This window comes from Engystomops pustulosus, chromosome 1 (genome assembly GCF_040894005.1).
Source record: "Engystomops pustulosus chromosome 1, aEngPut4.maternal, whole genome shotgun sequence".
In the NCBI taxonomy this organism is placed as follows: Eukaryota; Metazoa; Chordata; class Amphibia; order Anura; family Leptodactylidae; genus Engystomops; species Engystomops pustulosus.
Genome location: NC_092411.1, coordinates 274506205 through 274531390, shown reverse-complemented (window position 1 = coordinate 274531390; position 25186 = coordinate 274506205). Strand labels below are relative to the sequence as shown.

At 40.7% G+C, this 25186-nt stretch overlaps 1 protein-coding gene and 1 long non-coding RNA gene across 2 annotated transcripts in view; one reads left to right on the top strand and one right to left on the bottom strand.

Moving 5' to 3' along the window:
* FGFRL1 (fibroblast growth factor receptor like 1) overlaps positions 1-25186 on the top strand; it is a 116189-nt gene that overhangs the window by 16323 nt on the left and 74680 nt on the right. The gene's annotated exons all lie outside the window — the stretch shown is intronic.
* Positions 13649-24859, bottom strand: LOC140113197 (uncharacterized). Its single transcript, XR_011852711.1, has 3 exons — positions 24622-24859; positions 15034-15125; positions 13649-13770 (listed from the first exon to the last, which is right to left on the bottom strand). It is a non-coding gene; the product is annotated as an uncharacterized lncRNA (long non-coding RNA).

Sequence of the window (25186 nt, the reverse complement as noted above, 5' to 3'; positions counted from 1 at the left end):
CTGCACTCACTATTCTGCTGCTGGTGCAGTCACTGTGTACATACATGACATTACTTATCCTGTACTGATCCTGAGTTACATCCTGTATTATACCCCAGAGCTGCACTCACTATTCTGCTGCTGGTGCAGTCACTGTGTATATACATGACATTACTTATCCTATACTGATCCTGAGTTACATCCTGTATTATACCCCAGAGCTGCACTCACTATTCTGCTGCTGGTGCAGTCACTGTGTACATACATGACATTACTTATCCTGTAATGATCCTGAGTTACATCCTGTATTATACCCCAGAGCTGCACTCACTATTCTGCTGGTGCAGTCACTGTGTACATACATGACATTACTTATCCTGTACTGATCCTGAGTTACATCCTGTATTATACTCCAGAGCTGCACTCACTATTCTGCTGGTGCTGGTCCAGAACGAGTACAGCTCTGGAGCATCATACAGGATGTAGCTCAGTCTGTCACCACTGCTCCTCTGTATTGTGCGCCTGCTAGAATATTTTCTCCCTGAATATAACACTGTAGCCATATAGTAGTCGGTCTTTGCTTCCACTTCATTACTGGCTGCAGACGTCAGTAAGAATCCTGCACGAGTCAGAATATAATGTTATAAAGAATGAAAGAATAAGAAGCATTTGTTAAGTCTCTCCCAGCGGCCGTGTAATTGAGTCTTGTTTATCCTGTCCGCCCTTGCTCCCCCTTAGCTTTACTACCACTGTTTGGTCAGAGGAAATGAATTAACATAATTTACTGTTTTTAAAACAAGACACATAGTGAACCCCCTCTCCCCCTCCACCCCCCCACCCACCTCGGAGCGTGTTTACAGAGTCTGGGTCCATTTACACAGAACAATAACATGATTATGAGACATAGACTTTCTCCATAGACTCTCTTAGGAATTTGGTGCCTTGCGCCGTTATGGTAAAATGAGTCCCTGCCGTCGCCGGCTCGTTACAATGTTGTATTGGGGAGACGTTTTTCAAATAATATTTATCGAAAAGTTCCATTACTTTGCTCATCCTGGTCTTCCGAGTTCACTAAGAGAAGTCATCGACAGAACAGGAGGAGCTCATGAGGTCTGTAGTGAGAGGGATACCCTGCGGTTATTTACAGCCCGAGACAAAGAGGGTCCACAGGCTGAGATCAGAAGTCAACTGCTGTGTACTCTCCAGCTGGGTGTCTGGGATTTCTGGAGCTCCTGGATAAAGGAATAAATATTAGCGTAGGCCTGAACATCTTTCCTGCAGTCACCTCTGAAGATTTGTGAGCCTGCGGGGGTAATTAGATGGTGAACAGAAGGGGAGTGAGCGACTTTAAGGTCAAGGGCAGATGATTTAACAACCTTTTTTAGCAAGTTTTGTAACAACAGGGCAGATCTCCGGTGTGGTGGGGGTCTTTTTGCCTTCTATGAACATGGATTTTGACAGAAAACACATTGCTTGCCCCCCCCAGCTGTTCCTCTTGTCACTTAACAAATGGAATTTCGAGAGGCAATTGTTTAGACCTCGGGAATTCTCTGTCTTTGGGATAGAACAAGTCTTTGATGCTTAACTAGTATGGCTTCCACGTAGTGTCTCCTAGGTGTCTTGTCTTTCTGACTATTAACTGGAGCTTTATACTGTACATGGATATGCTACCTATGTGCACCTTACACGGTGAGGCTCTGGGGTCTAGGAACTTTATATCAATTCTGTTATATAACACATAATCTGTAGGTCCAAGACATAAATTGATTGGCCACCACTCTAGAAGACACTGTTTGTCCAAGATTTAAGAATATCATTTCTATTTCAAGCCTGTTCACCAACAGTTCAAAATTGGTTTGTTCTATTGCTATTGGTGCCTTCATCAAGATGGGAATACACAGAGGAACACAGTAGACGGGCATATCTCAGTTACTCTGTGTTTAGTGTAAGGTGGGTCCATACAATATACATTTGAAGTGTTCTGTATGTTGCCACCTTACACCAACCACAGCGGAACTGTTGGTACGCTCCGTTGGCCAACTTCCTCGGAACATATTGATCTTGGTGAAGGCAGTTTGAATGATGCCATGGTAGGCCTCAAAAATTTTAAAGAGCCATTGTTAGATATTTTCAGTTGTCTTCTGTTCTTAGGAAATAGGATTGTGAGATTTTTTGGAATTATCAGATACCAGAAAGACTTTTAGATGCTTAACTAGTCTCTACTCAACACTCTTGGGTGTCTTATCTGAGTATTAACCTGGAGTTCCTGAGCTACATATGGATCTGCCACCTACTTGCACCTTTTGTGGTGAGGTCAGGGGGCTTCATATCCATGTGTGGGTCCAAGAGATAAGTTGGTCAGGACTCTAGAAGACATTGCTTGTCAGCTGAGTAGTTTGGCCTAAGAGTTGCGAGCATTGCTCCTATTTAGCCAAATTTCAACCTTGGTCACCAGCAGTTGGTATATTGGTTTATTATATTTCTAATGGAACCTTCACCAGGACGGTAATATGTAGAATAAGCGTGTTGATGGAGCATACCTCAGTTCGTCAGTACTGTATGGTGCCACCTTACACCAACTACAGAGGAACTGTGGTATGCTATGTTGGCCAATTTCCAAGGAACATCACCATCCTGTTGAAGGCCATGGTTCAGCTCGGAAGTTGTAAAAAGCTCTTGTTAGGTCTTTCCAGTTGTTCTTGGGGAATAAGATTGTGAGATTAACTGCATTATCAAATACCAAATTAAAATAAAATAAACATGCAAAAAAGAAGTCTTAGAAAATTGTGGTCAGGTGCGAATCAACAATCGGAAACTTGGAATTTTTTGTATTTCTGGATAATGGTTCTGCAAAGTTTTTGAAGTTTCTGGAGATGTTAGACAGGATAGCACCATGCAGATGGTATGGAGTAAATTAATAATTTCTCTTTTTGGATTTCCCAGTTCCAAAAAAATATGATTTAGGAGGAAACACAATCAGATCTTTGTCCAAACCCTTCCGAAGGTCCCTTACAGTGAGGGGAGCTCAATGCTGGTCTTCACCCAAACATCATTTTATTACCCTTTTGCATGTTTGGGATTAGCTCATGGGTCTCTCCGCCACGAATGGTAATAAATGTGCACCACCACCTCCAGGTTCTAGTTAATAGTTCACACCTGTAACTTGTGGCCTGGACGTGATGTGTAAGGTATGACAAGTAAATTAAGGCCAGATATAACGTAGGGACGGCACGCTTTCATGTTCCGTTCGAGAACACTGGATATACTGTTCGCCTTGTGTAATGGGAGTTGGCACGCAGACATATTCAGGTAGTGACTGAACACTAATAGGATTTCCTGTTGTACCTCTCATTTGATTGAACCAGTAACATTTGGACCTCTGATGAGGCGCAGCATAGAGGCCCGTGGTGTACAGTTTCACACGGGCAGGAAAGAGTGTGAAAATGTCATGAAAATAATATTACCTCTCCATAAAATTGCTTCAGCTGCTCCACAGTCTTCACGGCCATTGTGTATTTTTCATTTACATCTTAATTTGAACCAAACGGCGAAGTGGTTTTGAAAAATATTTGGATGGGAGATCCATGGAGACGATACGGAGCGGGTAATTGTAGCGTTTTGAGAAATGACCTTGGCCTTAATTAGTCTGAAATGCATTTATTGTTCCTGGGGATTAATTAAGGTTTAATGGTGAGGTTTATAATGGGTAGGAAATTGCAGATGGTATGGCCCAGGTGCTGGTGGGTCTTGAGGACTGAAAAGTTCTTTGTTTGGCGTAAGCCTAGTCTACAATCAGGCTTTTGAGTTATTTGACGAAAGCTATCCATCAGTTAAAAAAAAAACTTTAGTCTAACATTTTGAACTAGCATTTGGTCTAGAATTTTCTCCGAAAACTGTTTTTGGGCTACTCTGTCCATTGGCCCGTTCCTTAAGTTCTCAAAGAAGTTTTATTTCATGGATGATGCCCTGTAGGAGAGATCTGATGGCAAGAGGTCAGATGAGCGTCTCACACATAGATTATCTAATTGTAGGATATGTTCTACCTGCCGGTTTCTAACCCCCAAAATTGGCTCTCGGAAAACTGCTTTTAGGGATACTCCCTACACATATAATTAGAGTAAGCGATCTTGCGTGTACGATGGCTTGCTTACCTTCTTCTTGTTGATGTTGAGTTAAAATGGATCCAACGTGGCTTTTATTTGCCTCTTTGTTTGACTATTTTTAAAATTGTTTTAGGTTTTTAGTCCAATTTTTCATTACAATGATCAAACTGAAAGGTATGTTCATCATGGATTCAAGCATCTTGAGTAATGTATTGGCTTTTTGAGGTGGAGTTGCCTGTATCTCCATTCCAAGTTCTTAGATCGACCTTGGAGATTCCCTCCTTGTAATACCAACCCAATACCCTCCGATCCATTCAGGGGTGGTTCAGTGGACCTGAAGATCACAACTACCTTGAGATTTGAAGTTGGTTGTTAGGTCATGAACCATTAATTGTAGAAATTTTCTCTTTGAGGATCTTTTTTTCCTATGTTAAATAAAATCTTAAATAAAAAATTTATTTACAGTTAATATTTTGTTGGCCTTTATCTTTTCTGGCCTAGTTGGATGTAGATTTTTTTTTGTGTGAAGTTTTTCTCCGGATCGTGTGATTATTCTATTCCATAAATATTCATATATTTTGTTATAATATCATCGTAACAACAATTTTAAAAAAAGTTTATACATTTCTAACCATGTCAGTGTTTTGGTGACTCTGTGGATATTAGGTTTCTCCTTTGTTTGTTGATTGGGCAGAATAAAGGAAGAGTGTATATAAGATCGTGTTATCGGCCCAGGTATAATGTTTATTTTTCGGCGAGTGTTGACATAGGTAAAAATTGCAGCATCTGATATCAATTTTGAGCAGCTTTCCAATTAGGGTCATGTAAGCCGCACAAGTCTTCATTTATAAAGCTGGGGTTTATTTTTCAGTACAGGAAGGTGGTTTTGGCAATTTGCTGCAAACTGTACTTCACAATACAAAGCCTTACTGTGTCATTAACATTTGCAGTCAATTACATGTGGAGGTCAGAGGGTGTCAGCTACAGGGGACTTTGCGGAGGAGTGAAGACTTGCACTGCCGTCTTTAGCATTTGGCAAAGCAACTTTTTGGCTCTTTTTCCCTACGTATCTTAGTAGTATGAAAATTCCTATTGTGTACTGTAGACATAAGATTCTTACACAGCGGTTATGTGCCTGACCTATTGCTATTGGTGACTTGTTCTACATGAGTCTTTACCGGGTAAAAAAAACATGGCAGACTTTTTCCGAAATAGGACCACATCTGACTATGATTGGGGACTGGTAGTGCTTATCAGCTCTAGTAGTGTAAATTGGCTACAATATCACATACAACCAACATATTCTGTTTTTGGAAGAAAATAGAATGAGATACTTTCGATAGAGGTAGGCTAATACCGGTTGATTTTTTTATAGTTGTTTTTGCTTTATGCTCTGGGGAAAAGACCTAAAAAAGTGTCAGTGACCATACGTTGTACACAAATAGAATTTTCCAATGTGTATGGTAGGTCCTCGTCTGCTCAGCGAGGACAGATACACAGAGAAAAAAATATTGGGTGGTTGGATTCCAACATTCCCATTTGTACTTAAAGGGAACCTGTCACCAGGAGACCCATTTTTAGCACTCCCCCAGTCCCCACAGAGCATAGTACATACACTGCCAAAGTGTTTTTGTATAAAAAATAGGTTTTACCGAAAAAAAGATATGTTATATTGTACCTTTCATTAGCATCTGCTGTGTGACTAGGCAGTTGCCCACTTGGGTTTGTATTTCTTATGAAGTAGGGTTTTCGACTCTCTTACCCTTTTTGAGAATTCCTTAAAGGAACTTTAGATCTAAAGCTACTCCTAGTCCAGCTGCTCTTTGTCATTTGTGAGTTGTATGTTGTCTTTGTCCTGGTGAGCATATCCCCTTTGTAGCACTTGATAACTTTTTAGTGCTCCAAACACAACTCGCCAGCCTTTATTTTTGGAAGCTCCGGTTACATAAAACAACATTATGGAAGAGGCTGTTGTACATGTGAGATTTTAGAAAAACACTGGTCTCTGTCACATGGTACGACCCACAAATCTTTTCTTAATTAAAGTCTTTATTTTCAGTTTTTCTTTGTTTTTCTTTTTCTTTTCTCCAAAGAAGCCCCCAATTTAATTCCGAGGTTTACGATTACAGTAATTATAGATATTGAGAGTCTACTTGACCTCTTCTTGTTCTTCTGGTGGTCTTACTACTTAGATCAATTCAGAACGAGAACGCTTGTAAAATTTCAGGTTTTTGTAGAATTTTTAAACAGTCATATCACTGATAGTCACTAGTTATTCTTTGGTTGACTACCTAGTTCAATATCAGTTGACTCTTGGTAGAGATCTACCTCAAACATTTGGTGCCTTCCATGATGAGTTCATCATCATGTTTTTGGAAATTGGGCAGAATGTGCCATGTACGGCTTTGTATGTGAAGTCCTCTAAAGTTTCTTCAATACGTAAGATATTTTTTGTGTGAATTTTTTGGACACAGGAAACTTTTTTTTTAGTGACCTTTGAAATCCTTATCACTACCCAGAGGAGGCTTTCTCTTGTCGTAACGCATGTTCCCTTTTCATAGAATTTTTTTTCCTATTTTTATATTTGACCCCTTAGCACAAACTTTTGGCTTCTTTCGCACATGTTGTAGAAGGTATCAGAACTCTTAAAAAATGCATTGGTTTGCCAACAATGTAGCTTAGTAACTGTGTGGGAGCTGTATCGGAGCTTTTAACTAGTTAATGAGATACGTGATGACAAGAGACTCCCTGCCATATCAGCTTTTTGCAGACTCTGTGTTCTTTTACTTTAAAAGTACTGGTTGGGATGATCAGACACATTCTGGTGCGTCTTACATGACCTCCCTTCGTCTTTTTGAAGTTGGAGTTTAATAAGCTTGGGGTGTGAAGAGTCTTGGAGTGGCCAGTAAAAGGATCTGCCATTGTTTCATCGTTGCCGGTGTAAGCCTCCTGGAATGACTTGGCTCGTAGAGCGTAGACTCGGCATTATAGTTAGAGAAAGGAAACTCTACGTCGGAGGTTCTCAACTCAAATTATGGTGGTGAATCAGTTTTACCACCCAGGGTTATTAGCGATCCGTTTGTGGATTTACTATAGCAGAATACTCATAAATAGAATTTCAATATGATACCACAAGCTTCTATTTTTTTTTACGTTGTACACAAGTTTACGATGTCTTGTAGTATAGAGGGCAAGGGATTACTAAATTTAGGTTAGCATTACCCAAATTACTATCATATGGTAATCTACCACCCTGTAGATAAAAGACGACAAATACAATTTTCAGACCTCAACCCCCTTAAAGACTCTTTCCAAATTTTTAATTAAAGGGTATTCCCATTAAAGCAAATTAATGTTGGTGTTTGTATTTAAAAAAAGGTTTTTCATATTTCTGATATAATTTCTGTATCAATTCTTCAAGGTTTTCTAGATCTCTGCTTGCTGCCCTGTTATAGGAAGCTTTATTGTTTACTTCCAGTGGACAGAAATCGGACCATGGTCACACAGGTGCACAGCTTGTTATAACACACAGCTCTCATTTTTTTCTGTAATATAACGAGCCGTGCCCCTGTGTGACATCACATGACCAGAGATATAACAGGCAGTGCACCTGTGTGACATCACATGCCCAGGGATATAACGGGCTGTGCACCTGTATGACATCACATGACCAGGGATATAATGAGCCATGCACCTGTGTGACATCACATGACCAGGGACATTACAGGCAGTGCACCTGTGTGACATCACATGACCAGGGATATAATGAGCCATGCACCTGTGTGACATCAAATGACCAGGGATATAACAGGCAGTGCACCTGTGTGACATCACATGACCAGGGATATAACGGGCTGTGCACCTGTATGACATCACATGACCAGGGATATAATGAGCCATGCACCTGTGTGACATCACATGACCAGGGACATTACAGGCAGTGCACCTGTGTGACATCACATGACCAGGGATATAATGAGCCATGCACCTGTGTGACATCAAATGACCAGGGATATAACAGGCAGTGCACCTGTGTGACATCACATGACCAGGGATATAACAGGCAGTGCAGCTGTGTGACATCACAGGACCAGAGATATAATGAACCGTGCCTCTGTGTGACATCACAAGACCAGGGATATAATAAACCATGTACCTGTATGACATCACATGACCAGGGATATAACAGGCAGTGCACCTGTGTGACATCACATGACCAGGGATATAATGAGCCATGCACCTGTGTAACATCACATGACCAGGGATATAATGAGCCATGCACCTGTGTAACATCACATGACCAGGGATATAATGAGCCATGCACCTGTGTGACATCACATGACCAGGGACATAACAAGCCATGCACCTGTGTAATTTAGAAAACAGTGAGGAATTGATACAGAAAGTATATTGGAAAATTGTATAACTATTTATCTCAAAAACAATAACATTAATTTGCTGAAATGGGAATATCCCTTCAAGTACCCAGGATTAGGATTAGAAACATCTTGTCTGCTTTCTTCTAAAAATGGTAGAACAACTAATCTCAGACGTCGTCTTTTATCTGCTACGGCTTTCTATAATTAACAGAACACTAAAGATTATGTAGAAAATCGAAAATTTTCGTTAATATTCTGGTAAAAACACAGCTTTCGGTTAATAATAGTACATCATTTGTTTGAGTATTATTTTTAATTCTAATTTTGTTCATTTTATCGAATTATTTTTTTTTTTAATTTACCAAATGAAAAATGTTGTTAATCAAAATGTATTCTGTTGGAATCTTCTTGTTTTATTTCGTCAGAGTGACAATTTATTTATTTTATTATAGGTTTTTTAAAAAAAAACTTTTTGTCTCACTTTATTTTCCGTCCTTCAATTCGTCTTTTGTTTTTTCCATTCAGTTTCTATTTGGCGAGGATCCTCTGATCCATTATTCCGTCCCCGGGATTCGCCATGTTGGCTTTTGTGCTGTTTATTTGATATACCTGAACACCTGGTGCATGGAGGAGTCCCAGCAAGTTTGCACACCTCCAGGTTCCTCTCTTCAGTGTCCCAGCGTCTTTCATCTTCCAGAGCTTTTGTTCCTGATTTCCTTTACCCCCTAAAAAGGATATTTTCAACAAGGCGTATTAATCCCCTATGACTGGCCCCCATGAGTGGTAGTCTGGAAATGAAAACCCTACCTTGCTAAAATAACATGATTGCCGGGCTCTCCTATCCATCTGCATTCCCTGACTTAAGTATTCATTGCAAATCTCCCATGGTTAAACTCCTTCCTTTGTTTTGTTCTGCTCTGAAGGCTTGATGGAAAGTGACTGTGGCAGCGGTAATGCCTGGCTGACTCTGCAGAAAACAAGTCCTGGCCTCATTTGCACACTGGAGTTGAAAGAAGCTTCCATTATCTGCGCCTACGCCGGCCAATGGAACGAGCCGCATTGTGTCTATAGAGAGAGAGAGATTCCCTTTTTTTTTTTTTCGGGATAACTCAGGTGAAATTTTTTTAGACTCTGAGACTGGTGTTCCTGCATCTGAAAGTCTTGTAGAAATATTATCTGTGGATGGACCTTCAATGGGGAATAGATGGAGTCACAGTTGGTTAGTGGCAGGAAATCTTAAGGTTCCCATACAGATTCTCTAGATGTCGACTGAAAGCATGTTGCCTCAATCCCCAGGTATGTTTGGGACAGCCAAGCATGCATGTCTGTGGGATGGATAGAGGGTAGTTCTCTGCTCATGACTTATCTGTCTTGAGGAACATCTGTCCTGGTTCCATCACCCTCTGTCGAGAGAGAAAGCAAAGACGTAGACGAAGGATAGATCATCAGTCTCACCACATTCAGTGGTCTCGGTCACTTAAGTAGAGTGTATGCAGATTTCTATTCATCTATCTATCTATCTATCTATTGACAAATTGGAAAAAGCGAGCAGCACTCCAGTGATAGAGTTCAAAGGTTGGTGATCTTTATTGAGGCAAGTGGCAACGTTTCAGTGTTCGACACCTTTTTCAAGCCCAACACTGAAACGTTGCCACTTGCCTCAATAAAGATCACCAACCTTTGAATTCTACCTCTGGAGTGCTGCTCATTTTTTCCAATTTGTATCTGTGTAAGGACCAAGCCAGGACCTTGGCAGGCTTTGCACCCCCCCCTCCATAGGGGTTCCACAAAGCTGTGCGGACTTGGTGGACTTGAACTCTACTTCTTGTATCTATCCATCTGTTTTATTTTCCATCTATGAAATCTTAGATACCCCACACATGATCTATGGCTCGGTCTTCTGTATGTATACATATAGAGCAAGTGGTTAATAATATTTCATGGAATGATCTGTGGCCTCTTATTCTCCCCGTCTGTATAGATAACACTATATATAGTTGTTCTAAGTTTACAGAGATGTTTTGTGCCTGGATGAAGCGCTTCCATTGCTGCCATTAGCCCGTCCATGAAATAATCAATCTGACCATGAAATTACTTTATCTGGCATTTAATCTGTAGAACATTTTCTTTCTGCTCAGAGCTCCACACGGCTGCACACTTCTAGAAGCTTGGCTTGTGTCTGCCCCCAGCTGTAGTGTCTGCCGTCCCCGGCAGTGTGTCCTCCCGCCGAGACACAGACAGGTTTCATCTCCCCGGTTGCACCAGCTGGAGAACTCCCCATAGGTTCCTCTTCCAGACAGAGCCCATGGGGTCACCTGTGCCCTCTTATCGATAGGACTTTGAAGCCAGAAGCATCACAGGGTCTTGGCAGGAGTTGCGTTGGCTATTCCGCGCTGTCTCATTTTGTGAACCCATGTCTGGAGTAGTCTATGGCATAGTTTCCTAAATGAATTATGCAGATTCACACATCATGAAAGAATCTTATTATCGCAGCAGGGACCTTTTCCTAATAGACTTCTAAAGCTTGGTGTCAATTTATCGTCCTGTATACTGTATGCGTATATATATATATATGTATATATTAAGGATAAACTCTACTATTTAAAGGGTGTTTTGACAATACATCGATCCCAAATGATCTGATCAGATTATATCTGCAAGAAGACTTGAACATTAAGTGTACAGTTTTACTGCAGCGCCTCCAGAGGGGAAATGGAGCATTACAGGATGTACTTTCAGTAAAGAAGTTGTCTAAGTTCTCTAAATCCAGATATGCTATTTCTAGCTGATATACGCTGTAGCCTAGAATTATAAATCCTTTTAAAGAGGGTGTCCTAGAATATACACTTATGCACAGGTAGGATCGCTGAGAGTTTGACCACTGGGATCCCTAGTGATGAAGTGTCTCATAAGGAATGGAAAACAGTATTGGACATCCAGGAGACCCATCGAGTATACAATCCTAAAAGTCCCATAGCAGTTATGGTTCCTCATCTTCCTAGTAGTAGTGGCTCTTAGAATTTGGACCTCAGTGACACTTATCTCTTATTCTATTGATAGAGGAAAGGTGTCTCAAAGGTACAACAAGTTTCATTCTTGAATTGGAGAAGAGCCATATTTGGTAGTTTGGAACTTTTTGTCCTAATCTAGTCCTATATCAAGTATTAATCATGATATTATTAAGTGAAATTACCAGTGTGGCCTTCTGGGGTTTCTCAAAGACTGGAGAAGCCTTTATCTAGTCCATGGTAGACCACAGTCATACCTTTTGGTAAAACATTATGTTATCTGTATGTATGACAGGTAGGTAGGTGTTGAATGCCTCTGACACTAATGAGCTACATGAAAACATAGCATCAAGCTGGTTAAAGTTTTAACCCGGAGACGCTTCTGTAAGACGCTTCTGTGGTCACATACTCTGTCTCTGTAGACATTGTACTTCCCACTATCAAGGATTCCAAGGGGCATGAAGGCTTCTGCTCCATCACCTCAGTTTAGAGTTAAATTCCTTAAAACATGAACTGTTAGGGCTGTGTTGTCTTTCCCCAGAATCCCTCTGTCTTCATGTAAAATCCCAGGATAGCGGTAATCTTTCACAGGCTGTAGACAGACATTTTAGATGTTCATCATTTTTCATGGAAATTCCTTGAACTGACTGAAAATAATATATTAGTCTGTAGCTTCAATTTGTCCTTGTGTCTTTTCACCTCCCCTTCCCCCATCTCTGTGCTTTTCAATTTTTGAGATAAGGAGCCTAGTGAAAGACAGTGCAAAGCACCATGTCCATTCACTCACTTTATGAAGTGGGAAATATGATCCTGGGAGAAGGGAGAGGGGTTCCTCAGGAATGAATGAAGGTGTGGATGATGCAGGAGCTAGTCTGTATCTACACGATTGAGTGAATCATGGCGGTTGCGTAGGTTGTGCTTCTGCTTTTAGCTTCGAGGACAGTATCATCTTGATGGAGGATATGCAGGTGTTATCATTCCCTGTCTGCAAAAAAAAAAAAAAAAAACTACACATCCCACTGAAATGAATCTTTCCCATGGGAATGTACAGATTTTACGGGATGTGACTCTTGGTTGGACTTGTTGGGTCACCCCTGTTGGGTCACCCAATGGATTATCTACTATTGCACATATAAGACGACCATAATGAAGGAAACATCTTGACCCATCTTGATGTTTGAATTCTTCTAAACTGTATAAATACATTTTAGAAGATTTCCAGGAAACTCCTGGAAACTCCTCGTCTACATGATATTAAATTTAAATCTCAAAGAAAAATAATAAAAACACCCACATAATGACATCTATACTGCTGACGTAGTTGCCGTACAGCAGTGGAGCTTGGTGGTTAGGCCTCGACACTCATTCCCATCATGACCCATGTAGAGGATTGGGGAATTAAACAGTGTTGCGTCTACGACAAGTTCATTTTCTCTCTAGGCCTATTAATTAAATTAATTTAAACTTTCCAAAAAGTTTAAGGCCTTCCCCTTCTCAAGGGCCACTGGTTGAATCAACCCAGATTTATTGTCAAACAGTTTTTAGTAAGGACCAAGTTTTTTCATAAAGAGAACTTTTGAGCCCCTTCCAATCCCTATGACTTACTTCCGTATCTAATTATTCAGCGCCCTGTGAAATTTTCCTCTGCTCCTGAGACACAAGTGTCTCGTGCTTTGTCATTAGATAACTGTGCTTTCCCCGACACAGGCAAGGTCACTAGACATGCCAGACACACAGACTACAAAAAAATCACTCTGTGCACAGATTACGGGGCCTCAGCTGACATCCTCTGACTCTCCCTCTAGATTATTCCCCAGCGTCAGGACGTCCTAATGGGAGATTAGTTAAATTAAGTCCAATTACTTACATAACTAGGTATGCAGGTCCACCATGAGACACCATGATTATTTTTGTAAGGTTGGAAACAGTGTATTTGTATCATAGCACTGCGTCTCAGAAAAGTTTAATGTCCTGTAAGTTGGTTAGCTCTCATTTGTTATGTAGCTAGTGGTCTCAGACCATATCCAAAAGTCTAATTCACAAACAATCCATAAACGGAATGAGTATCTTAGTCTTAACCAGTGCTGATCCGATATTGTGGTTTTCATTACACAGAACAGGGGGTACATTTCATCAAAGGGCTTTGCCAAGAATCCTGGAAAACCATTTGGAAACTGGGGAAGGGGTGATCAAAAAATGGAACGTGTACTTGCCTTACTTCGCGTTGTTTTCTGGTCTGATGGTCACTGGACATCACTTCCACTGACGTCCAGAAGACTAATGGAAGACCACTGTACCGAACTGGAACAATAAAGTGGAACAAATTCTGTGACTTGCAGACAGCATCCCAGTAGATGCCAATGGTAATTTTTGGAGAAACACAATATATAGGTGAATAAAGTAATGGAGGTATCTAGAGAAGATTCGAGGGCACCCGGTACGTTGACTGTCTGTCTAATGTATAGTCAAATTTTGTGTTCCCGGTTTAGTGGCGATACATATTTCTTAACAATATTAAGAGAACTTGTGTCATATGTACCAATATATGAGCATGTTCACTGAAAAATAGTACTAGCTGGCAGCATTTAGGCTTTACAATGCTGCTCTGTACTAGTTCTGGTCATTGGTAATGGACAGTGGTCATTATTTTGACCAAATTTATAATGTTCCATGAAGGAAAACTAAAGACCTGAATGACTGACTATGTTCTTTTTTTTTACATAACATTCATATTACCGGTATGTGTTTTGGAGTATATGAATGACTGGATTTCTGGAGTTTTTTCTTCGGTTATGTGGCGCTGGGTTGAATGTTCTCGTAGCCGCACAATTAACTTTTTGGTAAACAGAGCTTAATATCGTTTGCTATTTCAGGGCACCCAAGATCTGGGCAATTGTTCCAACCTGAAATAAAGGGGAAGGGAGGGGGAGGTAAACTATTCAGACTTCAACCTGCCGTATCCTTTTCTTTTTCTGCAAGAGCCAAGTTCTGGACGGTACCGTTTAGTGGTCTGCAGTTCACAATAGCCTTATAAAAGACTCTAAAGAGGAAAAAAAACCCTCTAGAGGTAATTCCGGTTTCTGAATAGAATTATACCTGAATTATTGGCTTTAAAAAGGACTTTTTTTCAATCAAGCAGATAAATGGATACTTAATGGATGCTTGGGGGGGGTAGGAAATTGGCAGACGAGACAGAGAAGGCCCTTGTTTGACTTCTAACTACCGAGCCAAAGCCCCTGACCTTGTGTGATTGTCGGTAAAAGAAGCTGCTTAGGGAGATTGAACTGGCTGCCTGTTTCTCTCGGAGGTGGGAATCAGTGTGTAATGACAGGTACAACAGGGTTGCGATGACAGATTCATTCAAACAATATTCGGAGACTGAATATGGCCTTTAGAGCGTCAGCGAGCATTTGGCAGGCCCTACTTGCTCCACAAATGGGGGGAGGGGGGAATAAGGGAATCGACGACGTGGTCTGTGCCAGCACTGACGTAAGACAGGTGACTCATGGTGATTTATTGCAACTACTGAACCCTCCAACACAAAGCATAATGTTGTGTATTCACCATTATTCCCGAAGTTGTGCCGCCATGCCGCAGCCATGCTTCATTGCCGTCTGTTCAGGGCCACTTACAAACTGGAAGGCATTGATGAAAATCTACGAAGAAAATAAAGTTTAAGTTGTCTTCTTCTAAACAAACGTGTTTTGTCTGCACTGGGTTCCAAAATCGTAAAAAAACCCTGTTTTTAGACATCTTGTCCAAAGGTTCGTCTGGTATAACACCATTCTGGTGACCATTCTAGTTTTATCCAGTTGTGATATAAGGTATTAATTTTATTCCATCAATATAGCCCTCCCCCCTCTTTACAAGGAAGAGAATAACCTCTATAGCAGTGGTGGCAAACCTATGGCACGGGTGCCAGAGGTGGCACTCAGAGCCCTCTCTATGGGCACCCGTGCCATCACCCCACTGCAGACTCCGCCAGACAGGACTCAAGGCCTCTTGCAGTCCCAGGCAGCCCAGCACCCTAGAAGGAAGCTACAATGATAACCAAAGCATTTTGTATTGGTGTCCTCAGGTGCCTATACAATTTAAACATGTGACAGAGCAGGGAGTAATAAGTTACTGTTTAAATTGTCGCATCGGCACTTTGCGAAAAATATGTGGGTTTTGGATGTAGGTTGGGCACTCGGCGTCTAAAAGGTTTGCCATCACTGCTCTATAGCATAGTTCTTCACACATGTTCATACCATAAGAACCCATCTTAGAATAGACTGTGCCTATGTTGTCCTTTATAGAAGTTCCCGAATAATCCCTGTAGCCACCACAGAAGGTCCCCAATATAATGAGGGAATAATATCAACATGTGGGATGCTCTCTCCTCCAAAGTAATGAAGGGCCACAATTGAGGCAGGATCTCCAGGGTCACAGCTCAGTTCTTAGGAGGTCTTCCTGTGGAGGAGTCGAGAGGAACCCAGCTGTGGAAACAGTGCAGACTGGGGGATTGCGCTTTTACAACACATTCCATTGGTTCGCCTTTCTCATATATGTTTTTGTACGGTGAGAAAAAAACTGTACACAAACCAATTTATCAACCTATACTCCTCAACGCTGTCATTCATGCGAAACGTTAGGAGTTATGTCCAGTCAATTGATGGAACGAGCATTTAGATTTTATCCTTTACATTTGTTTACTCATCTTTTAGGCCCAATAACAATGTCAGTAGAGAGATAAGTGTAATGCTTTTGGATCCAAGCATAGAAGAACGTTGCAACCCGTCAAAGTCTTTAAAAAGCCTGGTAGGCACAGTCTCCGGTACACAGGTGCAATTGTCCTGTCAAAGTGGTCTTTGTACGCTGTCTATAGCCAGTTCTGAACCCAGATACCATCATCAGTATCTCAAAGTGTGCTCAATTTGTAGCCATAATCTTGGAAACGGAACCCTAATACTATCTGAAAGTGTTCTCAAACATCTGTAGTTACAGTCTCGTACATCAAGTGCGTCAACATCTTAACATCTTAACATCACACACCTAGCCCTAGGCATGTACCGTAGTTTTCACTATCTCAAAGTGGCCTCTTTAGTCATCTGAAGGCTCAATTTTGTACACTTGGGACCTCCTTCATCATCTATACGCTTAGTCTTGTAAACAGGGGTTATTATTATCTCAAATTCTCCTGCTTGGCAAACTATAGTCACAAACTCTAACATCTTGGACCTTCTAAAAATGGTCCCTTCGTGATCAGTAGCCTCAGTTTTGTACACAAATGACCTCCATGTACTCAGGTTCCACCAACATCATGGAGAAGGTTTTTCAACCATCTGTAGGAGACAGATGACTAGGAAGGAGCTAGAGAATTCGTCTTGTACCTTCAGCTCATGTAATTCAAGATGATTTCCAAATATGTTTCTCTGTTCTCGACAGAAATGGGTAAACAGTTCACCTTGAGCAGCTGACTGTCTTTCGAGACGTTGGTCATGCTCGCACATGTGAGCTTTACTTGATACATGTTTAGGAAGGAGGGGAAACCACATGTCACTCAGCCAGGTCTGTGTAATTGGACATCTTTTTGTGGTACATTGGGAAGGATGTACTACTCATACATATTTTTTTTTTTACATATCACTCGATGCGTTTCTCTTTTCTGTGTTTTCACAGCTGAGGTATGACCACCCTCATACCGATGGAAGAGGGTCACCATTGCTTAGCGTGTAGCAGTCTTTCACACCTGTTCGCTAGAAGTGCAGCTGGTGCCATAGTTCTACTTCAGAAACAAAAACAAAACCAAAAAATGTCTTAGGAAAAAAATGTCAAAAATGCAGGGAGAAGGACGCTTAAAGCAAACGTTTTTACAGCAAAACCCATCAGATATTTATTATGAAGTCCTCATTTGATTATTGACTGGACCATATACAGGCAGTCCCCGGGTTACGCTCAAGATAGGTTCTACAAGTTTGTTCTTAAGTTGAATTTGTATGTAAGTCGGAACTGTATATTTTATAATTGTAACCCCAGTCAATTTTTTTTTTTTGGTCTCTGTGACAATTGGATTTGAAAAATGTTGGGGTGTCATAAGAACCAGGATTAACAATAAAGCTTCATTACAGACTCCTGTGATATCTGTTACAGCCGATTATTGTTGCCTAAGGCTAAAGTACAGTAAATTACCAACATCCAGAGGGCCATTTGTAACTAGGGCTTGTCTTTAAGTCGGGTGTTCTTAAGCAGGGGACTGCCTCTACACTGGTAATCTGGTCCATTATGAGACATAGGGAGGACATCTAGGTAGTTATTGAACATTATTGCGTATACCAGGCAGTTCCCGGGTTACATACAAGATAGGGTCTGTAGGTTTGTTTTTAAGTTGAATTTGTATGTAAGTCGGAACTGTATATTTTATCATTGTAATCCCAGCCAGAACTTTTTTGGTCTCTGTGACAATTGGATTTTAAAAATGTTGGATTGTCATAAGGATTAACAATAAAGCTTCATTACAGACACCTGTGATAACTGTTATAGCTGATTATTGTAGCCTAGGACTAAAGTACAATAAATTACCAATATCCAGATGTCCGTTTGTAACTAGGGGTCGTATGTAAGTTGAGTGTTCTTAAGTAGAGGACCGCCTGTATTAGGTTAAATTTTCACATTTAGTCGTCATATAGAGCAACCATTTTTATGGACCTATAATGGTTCCTACTTTCCTGTTTGCATTACCCAGAAGGCAGTGACCATGGACATATGAGAGACCAGAAGTAAAGTCAATGATTCTTACAAATATTTCGATTTTTTTTTTTCCAAATTATTTTTATGCCTTCACTGATCTGAATGTATCTTCCTTTTAAAGTTTTTCGTTTTTGCAATGTCTAAATAAATAATTTTGGGCTTGGGTTGTTGAGGTGTTAGAATGCCATAGGACCTAGAGTGTAGTATAGCTACCAAATTTTTGAGATTCCACTAGCCTTAGCTGGCCCTGTGTAATCTCCGACTCCTTTCGATATCGCTTCCCCCTTCATGTGAACTGTGAGCTCCCAGCACTTCTGCCTCCATGCGTCTAATATCTCCTCTCTGCTGGAATTCCAGCCACGTCTGAGCTCATCGTTTCTTATCAGCTGAAATATAAAGATAAATCTGAGCATTGCCGAGCGCTTTCCTGGGTGACATCCATATGTAAATATTCCTCACATTCATGTTATCTGTAGAACAAAAAAAAACCAGAGAACAAATATAACATATTAGACTGAAACGGAAACCTAAAAAGGAAGGGAAAGATAATGAACGTTAAAAAAAAAAATCATTCGACATTTTATCATTACTTCTTATATTAATCTAAGCAAATTAAAGTATAGAAATGCAAAAGAAAAATAAACTACCAGCATGAAATATCAGTTAAAATATTAAGATATCTATAAAAAGAAAAGGCTATAATTGAATCAATTTTAAGCGTCTGAGGTAAACTTTTCTAGTTGCTCATGGAAACCAATCAGAGCTTAGCTTTCATTTTCTAAACAGCTCTGGGAAAATGAAAGTTGAGTTCTGATTGCTTGCCACGTTCATCTGCAACAATTTTGATCTCAGACAGTTCTGATAAATCTCCCCAATGATCTTTGTAGGTTAAGATAGTAAAAATAGTTGGTACTTGAATTACAGTAGGGGATTCAACATGACCAACTAGTTTTTCTTTGTCGACGGCTGGTTGAGTGCAGTGACACTTATTCCACTTGGCTGAAGTTGATCAACGTCTAATATATATGTAAGTGGACCCTTAGAATCAAGCAACATAAAGCAATTTGAGTGTGTAACATCTAGATACATTAGGACTTTTTGTACCTTGTTGTTCCATTGTAAGAGAGATGGAAACTTTGTACCTGATTGGACCTTCAATCTTTACCTCCACAATACAAACTGGGAGATATAGTAGAAAACTACGATTGCTTTGGATTTAGGAGGATTCTAAAAATGATACAATTATCCTGAAGTTATAAGGGTCCCTACAAATCCTACAAGTGTTAACTTGTGAGTTTTGGAGGTTGGCGTCATTTTTCACTTCGTCTCTGCACGCAAATGTAGAGATTAACTGTGAATCTGCCCTGTCGTTTTATGGGTCTGATTCGGGAATTTTATAGACATAGGCAAAGAAAAGTGAATGGAAAGCTGGAGAGATTAGAGAGACGGTGCGGCAGCCCAGGTTTCCTGTTTGGGACTAGGATGCGTCTCTGTACATGTAAGCTTGTGAAAATACCCACATGCACTCAACAGAAAGGAAGACTTTTCTCCAGACTTAGATGGCATGTTGATAGATTGTTATCATTAGTGTGTGGCTTTAGAGGGCACGACCCATGGTCTACTCCTGAACCCTTATAACTGCTGCTGATTTCACACTAATCCATGGAATTCTGCTATGTTAAAGGGAACCTACCACCACAAATCTACCTATAAAGGTAGATCGGGTGGTAGGTGGATCAATAGGACGTGAGGATAGCTCTTTTAAGGGCTAATTCTCACGTCCCCGCACTGTTTTGTGAACTTATAAAAAAGGTTTATGCTAATTTTGTTATTCAGCTACTGGGGCGTGGAGTAGCCGCAGCTGTGGCTACACGGCGCGGCTACTCCACGCCCCAGTAGCCACTTTACCCCTCCTACCCACAATCTTCGGCGCGCAGCTCCTTGCAGCTGCGCGCCCTGGTCCGACAAACCTGCCGTCTGCGCAGTAGCCGCATAACAAAATTAGCATAAACCTTTTATATAAGTTCACAAAACAGTGCGGGGACATGAGGATTAGCCCTTAAAAGGGCTATCCTCACGTCCTATTGATCCACCTACCACCCGATCTACCTTTATAGGTAGATTCGTGGTGGTAGGTTCCCTTTAAGTCACAATACAAAATGGAACCCTACACAACAGAGGAGCTGGAAGAGAACTCAGAGACTTCCATCTTAGGAACTGGACATTATAAATCCATTCTTCAACACTTTGGAGGTTACGGAATATAACTAATCGAGTTCAATTTTTGAGGAATCCAGGCTGGAGATGGCAGATGGAGATTATCTAATGTCTACAGAAAGCTGAAGATGCATCTAACCATCATCACATCTCCTTGAGTACCAAGAAGAAACCTCTGTTAAATGTCTAACACTTTTAAATTAGATGGTCGCCATTCATCTGCCCTTGGGAGAGGTCCATGTTGTCCTTCACATGAATCACTCATTGAGGACTGTACTGAATGTTGAATGCAGCATACATTGACACCAAACTGATTTTACTATTTTACACCTTCGACCCTGTTTCGGAACGTTCCACTTTTTATGAGTTCAGTAACATGGATTGGTAGCAGCCTCTGTCGTCTAAGAAACTTTACATGATACTTTCGGCAGATGGCACAAATTCATTTGGATTGTGTGATGGAAGTTGTGGTCTGTTATCACCTTTAACATAGTATTACACTATACCGTGCTGAGATCTGGCTTTTTCCTGTACCCCCAGCACCTAACACCATCTATATAAACTTAATTCCATCAGACATGCTGTATAAGTACATTTTTCAGGGTTGAATAAGAATTTAGACCTTTGATTCTCAACATGTTAAGTCCCTTCGAGGGAACACTCACATTGAGACGGATTTCTTAGTCTAAAAAACGACTTAGTTCGTTTACACGAAGTTAGATGAATCTTAAAGGATGCTTTGAAACCTTCTGGGGACCTGAGCAAAGGAGAAAAAACAGTAATTCCCCTTTTCCGCATCCTCCAGTCTTCTATTCTCTGGCTTGGCCAGAATTAATGGGGGTCATGGGACTTCCTTCAGTCAATCAGTGATCTCCACCACCTATGTATTTCTTTTATTTCTCTTCCATGGCACCTAGCCTATCAGTCATAGTGTCAGGTTAGTCTTTTGTTTCTTCTCTTTAAACCAATGTTTAGAAGGACGGAAATCAAGTTTTCTCTTCTTGAAGAAGCAGAAGTCGAAACATTTTTGGCTCCCCATTGTTCGCACTTGATTATTTTTACAATTGTACTTGGTATAAAAGAACCTTAACCGGCGAAGCTTATTTCTTAAATTTACAATTTGTTTATATCTCACCCTCCCCATGGGAATTTCAGAATCCAAACATTTGTCTTGAAAACCTTGTTCCTCGAGCACTTTTTTTACCCCATTTCTTCTGATGAACAAGTCTAACAGATATATATCAAGGCATTTTACTAGCTAATAAAACTGGATTGTCTAGATGAGACATGCCAGCAGTTAAGCACTTGGCTTAGGCGGCTGGAGGAAGGCGAAGGTGGCGCAGACGCGTTCTGATAACAGTGGCTTCAACTTCCCAACTTGTAGGGCAACTTTTTATAAATTGCTTTTACTGAAGAAGGAGCCGTATTTACTCAAGGTATTCTGATAAAACTATTTGCGTATTATATTTCCAAGATAATTTATGACCGTTTCCTCTAAGATTAGCACTGAGCTGAATGTCATTGTGTATCAGTCTTCTATACAGGAATATTCCCTAATGGTGGGAGTCCCTGTCATAATGCGTAAAAGTCATAGGGGTGGAAATTTTTGGGATTCTTTGAATAATTCCTGATTTGCCCCATATACATACATTTGAGTCTTTTCATAATCAACATAACTTCTCAGGCAGTAAGGAAATTATGAACCTAAAGAACCCAAGGATCCAACACAGTGGGGCACAGTTACTTACCCGGTCCATTCGCATTCCAGCGGCGGCTTCTCCGACGAGCGTTCGGGTCTTCCGGCGATTCATGAAGGTCCTGCGCCCGATGTCCACCAGGTGTCTCTGCTGTGCCGAGGTCCGCCGAGTTACGTCAGAGTTCACTGATCTCTTCCTGGTGCATGTAAGTATGGCGCATGCGACCAATTTTTTTTTTTAAAATGCGGCGGTTTTTCCGAATCCGTCGGGTTTTTGTTCGGCCACGCCCCCCGATTTCCGTTGCGTGCATGCCATCGCCGATGTGCCACAATCCGATCGCGTGCGCCAAAATCCCGGGGCAATTCAGGGAAAATCGGCGCAAATCGGAAATATTCGGGTAACACGCCGGGAAAACGCGTATCGGGCCCTTAGTAAACCCCTATTGAAATCCATTATGCTAAAAACCTCCATTCTCGATGAGTATCTTTACTTTGCTATACACATTAGATGGTCGATAAGTTCAGTTGAACTCATAAGTTTCCAGGTACTGGCAATGTTCATGGTTAAGTTCCTTAGCTCCTCCAAACTACTAATTTTCTCTACCTCTAGGCCATTTTGGTCCATAATGCTGTCCATGTATGATCAGCCTTAATAAGCTCATTGGAGATGCTTAATTTTGTAATAGTCCCATAAATATGGTTATCTCTCCACCTAGGTATCTACCTGCCATTGAACTTTTGAATAGGAACCTCACTTGCCTCACTTTGATCTGAAAACTATTGGCACGTAGAAAATACCATACCTTTCTTTCCTCTTCTTTAAGACCATTGCCCTGAGTGGTCATCTAAAGCTAATTTATTGAGAATGTACATACTAAGAAGGTTGAGCACATGGAGAACATTTTGCCATCCCTAATTATATTACATAATGACTTACAAAGACGTCAGAAAATGAGGCTTTTGAGGGGTTTTTTTTCTTTTTGTAATCAGTGGTAATTTTATTTAATTGTGGGACCGTCGGACGGGGGGGGGGAGGGGGGGGGCGAGTAGGAAAAAAAAACGAAAAAACCTAAAGATGCTACTGGCAAGAAGTTAAATAAATAGGGCTTTTAAGAAGAAACCGGAGAAGTCGAGGATTACAATCACAGAGAAGGGTTATTTGTTTAAGGCTTGGTCGTGTTATTCCGTCTCAGTGGTGCTCGGAGGTGTTTATGAATCTCCTCTGTGATTGCAGCTAAAGTAAGCAAGGCCTTCAATTTTTACGCTAAATCAATGAAGTTGGGGTCATGAAATTAGTTTGAAGTTTCCTGGTATAGGTCTTTTTGTTCTTCACCGTGCCTTGATGAAGGCCTAAGGTTCTGTGGTGGCATTTATAGGACTCTGAAGACAAATAACCTTTACCGGACTCCTTGACATCACCATTCTGTTAAGATTGATCGTTTTCACACACACCACCAAGCCAAGGCGCACAGTATTGTTTTATTTTAATCTTCTGTGTTCCCTGATCCTTGGAGGCCTGGATAACAGTGTCTCCATGTTGTGTATGTCCCCGTCTGCTTCGGCAGAGCTGTTTGTGTTGTTTCCTTTTACAGAAAGTTTTCTGATAAGGAAAGTATAGGCTTATCTTCACAGCTCCGTAGTGCCCCAGGCTCATTCATCATACATTACTTGGCCGGTGTCAAGTGCCCGGGATTGGACACCTGGTCTTTTAGGTTAGAAGATGGCAAAATATTAATAGTGTATTCAAACTATGAAATAAAAAAATATAATCTACCGTTTAGTGTATACAGTTTCACTGCATACCCATATGGACTCAAATAAACCATCTTTGTTGCCTATCCTGCTTGACTCCATTTTACTCTACTTTTTCGTATCTTAAACTCCCGGTCTGTGTCTGTCAGCATGTTCAGAGTTGTAGCTTGACTACAAATGGAGAGTCTCAAGTTCCATATCTTCCATATCTTTATATGGTTGGATATAGTATTGCAACTACGTCATATTTTCTATAAAGCAGTAAAGTTGTACTAATAGGCACACCCCATAGTTATGGGAGGCAACTGTAGTCGTAAGCAGCCATTTTCTTTTAGCGTAAGTCCTCCTCTTAAACTAACCACACTTGTTACTAGTTATACATTTTTTTGACCGTAGAATATAAAAAAGCCCAAATCTGCTATTAGAAACAAAATGATTACAAATTGAGGTTCCCCCTTTTTCAAAATGATTCCAGAAAATCCTGCATTTTCTTTTAGAGTTGTAAAGATGTTTTATCTTACCTTTGGATGAGTAAGGAAGCCGGAAATTGGATCCTTACTCCATTGTTGACCATTACCATTTGAATTGGTTTGAATTCCGATGAGAATCCTGATACAATCTTATGGACCATCCCAAAAAGTCAATGAAGTGGTTCTTTTTACTTCCAACTATTGTGACCAGCCTGGATCATGTTCTTCAAAGGATACCTGTCTATTTCAAGACACAAAGTCCATATCGTAGCTGAACATTAGAGTTACCTGATAGGCCTTGCGTCCAGCTCCATGTCTTCCTCCTCAGTTAGTTTCTTTTTTCTTTTTTTGTAGACTTTGACTGTGGGTAAGGAATAAGGAATAAAGACGCTTTGTATGTTCTTGGAGTCCAGTCTGTATAATCGATTATGATGGCCGTATTGTTTACCAGCTCCTGATAACCTATTTAGTTTGTCTTGGGACCTCTTGGAATGTTGAGTATCATCTTGGTTCTTATTCTCAGAGAGTGATGGAATCTGCAGGGTTCGGAAACACAATTCCTTTAGAAGAAGATGACTGACTAAAAATTAGGGTTATTGGATTTCTCTACTGTGCTAGGGACAATGGTCCATCATTGAAGTATTAGATTTCATTTTAGATTTAATTTGATTGATACATTATGCAACCTTCTTCTTCTAATTGGGTTTATCTGAAATAATAGTCTTTCAGCTAGTTTTTCTTTGCCATAATGCACACAACATACAAGGAGTAGACCATGGAGAAATGGTCCTTCAATAATGTTTAAACTGGCTCAGATGGCCGCCAAAGGCCCCTTCAGAGCAGGCTAGTCTTA